This window comes from Triticum aestivum, chromosome 2A, assembly GCF_018294505.1.
Source record: "Triticum aestivum cultivar Chinese Spring chromosome 2A, IWGSC CS RefSeq v2.1, whole genome shotgun sequence".
NCBI classification, from domain to species: Eukaryota; Viridiplantae; Streptophyta; class Magnoliopsida; order Poales; family Poaceae; genus Triticum; species Triticum aestivum.
Window position 1 is genome coordinate 317,118,128 of NC_057797.1, and position 3,590 is coordinate 317,121,717.

Consider the following 3,590-nt stretch of genomic DNA (forward strand, 5'->3'; position numbering starts at 1 on the left):
CCCGGCCCCCGTTGGCCTCGGGCGCGGGCGCGGGCGCCGTGTCCTCCTGGGGTGCGCCCGAACGGGCATCGCCCCGCGCGCCCGCTTGCCCGTTTGCCCCTCGGGGCCAATGACATGGGGGCCCCACCCCCCACACAACAGAACGTTTTTTTATTAAAGCAGGGAATAAAAATAAAATGAAAATGAATTAAAACTAATTAACTAATTAATTAATTAATTAAGTAAGTAAGTAATTAATTAGTCTAATTAATTCTGATTAATTAACCCTAATCACTAATTAACCTAATTAACTAATGTTAATTAACTCTGATTAGGTTAATTAGATATTAGAGAATGACATGCGGGACCCACCTGTCAGGGTTGACCCAGTCAACCCCTGTTGACTGCTGACGTCAGCATGACATCATGCTGACGTCATAAATACATTTTTTCGAATTAATTAAATAAATAATTAAATTCCAGAAATTAATAAAATCTTTAGAAAATCATATCTTTTAATCCGTAACTCGGATTAAAATGTTTTCAACATGAAAGTTGCTCAGAACGACGTGACGATTCCGGATACGCAGTCCGTTCGTCCGCCGCACACCCCTAACCTATCGAACCCGCCACTTTCCCCCTCCGGCTCCTCTGCCCGAAAACACGGAACACCGGGAATACTTTCCCGGATATCTTCCCCCTTCTTCGGTATCACCTACTACCGCGTTAGGGCACACCGAACACCGCGTATTGCCTTGTTATATTTTGTGATGCTTTGTTTGCTCTGTATTCATTATTTCTTCCCCCCTCTTCTCTCCGGTAGACTACGAGACCGACGCTGCTGCTGCCCAGTTCGACTACGGAGTTGACGACCCCTCTCTCTTGCCAGAGCAACCAGGCAAGCCCCCCCCTTGATCACCAGATATCGCCTATTCTCCTCTATACTGCTTGCATTAGAGTAGTGTAGCATGTTACTGCTTTCGTTAATCCTATTCTGATGCATAGCCTGACATTGTCACTACATCTGTTGATACCTTACTTGCAATCCTAAATGCTTAGTATAGGATGCTAGTTTATCATCATTGGCCCTACATTCTTGTCAGTCTGCCTTGCTATACTATCGGGCCGTGATCACTTGGGAGGTGATCACGGGTATATACTATACATACATACATACTATACAGATGGTGACTAAAGTCGGGTCAGCTCATTGAGTACCCGCAAGTGATTCTGACGAGGGGGCTGAAAGGACAGGTGGCTCCATCCCGGTAGAGGTGGGCCTGGGTTCCCGACGGCCCTCGACTGTTACTTGTGGCGGAGCGACAGGGCAGGTTGAGACCACCTAGGAGACAGGTGGGCCTGGCCCTGTTCGGCGTTCGCGGATACTTAACACGCTTAACGAGATCTTGGTATTTGATCTGAGTCGGCTACGAGCCTATACGCACTAACCATCTACGTGGGAGTAGTTATGGGTATCCCGACGTCGTGGTATCAGCCGAAGCACTTCAGACGTCAGCGACGGAGCGGCGCGCGCCGGATTGGAACGTAAGCCTGCTCTTGTATTAAGGGGGGCTAGTTCCGCTTTCGGCCGCGTACGCAATGTGCAGGTGTGCTATGGGCGATGGGCCCAGACCCCTGTGCGCTTAGGTTTAGACCGGCGTGCTGGCCTCTCTGTTTTGCCTAGGTGGGGCTGCGACGTGTTGATCTTCCGAGGCCGGGCATGACCCAGAAAAGTGTGTCCGGCCAAATGGGATCGAGCGTGTTGGGCTATGTGGTGCACCCCTGCAGGGAAGTTAATCTATTCGAATAGCCGTGATCTTCGGTAACAGGACGACTTGGAGTTGTACCTTGACCTTATGACAACTAGAACCGGATACTTAATAAAACACACCCTTCCAAGTTCCACAGACAAACCGGTGATCGCTTTTCCGCAGGGCGACGAGGAGAGGATCGCCGGGTAGGGTTATGCTATGCGATGCTACTTGGAGATGCTGCTTGGAGATGCTACTTGAAGATGCTACTTGGAGGACTTCAATCTACTCTCTCCTACATGCTGCAAGACGGAGGCTGCCAGAAGCGTAGTCTTCGACAGGATTAGCTATCCCCCTCTTATTCTGGCATTCTGCAGTTCAGTCCACTGATATGGCCTCCTTACACATATACCCATGCATATGTAGTGTAGTTCCTTGCTTGCGAGTACTTTGGATGAGTACTCACGGTTGCTTTCTTCCCCTTTTTTCCCCTTTTCCTTTCTTTCTGGTTGTCGCAACCAGATGCTGGAGTTCAGGAGCCAGACGCCACCGTCGACGACGACCCCTACTACACCGGAGGTGCCCCTACTACGTGCAGCTCGCTGACGACGTCCAGGAGTAGTTAGGAGGATCCCAGGCAGGAGGCCTGCGCCTCTTTCGATCTGTATCCCAGTTTGTGCTAGCCATCTTATGGCAACTTGTTTAACTTATGTCTGTACTAAGATATTGCTGCTTCCGCTGACTCGTCTATGATCGAGCACTTATATTCGAGCCCTCGAGGCCCCTGGCTTGTATTATGATGCTTGTATGACTTATTTTATTTGTAGAGTTGTGTTGTGATATCTTCCCGTGAGTCCCTGATCTTGATCGTACACATTTGCGTGCATGATTAGTGTACAATTAAATCGGGGGCGTCACAGTGGTGATTTTCAATTTCATGGTCATTTAGCTCTCTAACAATTAGGTAAATGACTGAAAACAACAAATGATGTCAGAACATGTTGGAAATTGATGACGTCGCTTTGAATGTTGCATACTGAACACAAAAGAAGTCCGGAGTTCAAATAAGTTTAAAAAACATTGAAGTGCCCGTGTAACAGATGAGTTCTCGTCCGAAACCCTGATACTCCGAAAGAGTTTGTCCAGTTTGTACACGAAGTGCGTCCTATTTTTTGCCGTGACCCTCTCTACTCTTTCGCACATGCTATGCGGGTGAAATGATGATACCATGCCAAGTTTCAACATTTCCATAATACATTTTGTAGTGATTTTCAATTGCACGATCATTTAGCTCTCTAAACAATTAGGTAAATGACCGAAAAACAACAAATGATGTTAGAACATGTTGGAAATTGATGACATCACTTTGAATGCTGCATACTGAACATAAAAGAAGTCCGGAGTTCAAATAAGTTTAAAAAACATTGAAGTGCCCGTGTAACTGATGAGTTCTCGTCCGAAACCCTGGTACTCCGAAAGAGTTTGTCCAGTTTGTACATGAAGTGCGTCTAGTTTTTGCCGTGACCCTCTCTACTCTTTCGCACATGCTATGCGGGTGAAATGATGATACCATGCCAAGTTTCAACATTTTCAGAATTCATTTTGTAGTGATTTTGAATTTCACAGTCATTTAGCTCTCTAAACAATTAGGTAAATGACCGAAAAACAACAAATGATGTCAGAACATGTTGGAAATTGATGACGTCGCTTTGAATGTTGCATACTGAACACAAAAGAAGTCTGGAGTTTAAATAAGTTTAAAAATCATTGAAGTGCCCGTGTAACAGATGAGTTCTCGTCTGAAACCCTGATACTTTGAAAGAGTTTGTCCAGTTTGTACACGAAGTGCGTCCAGTTTTT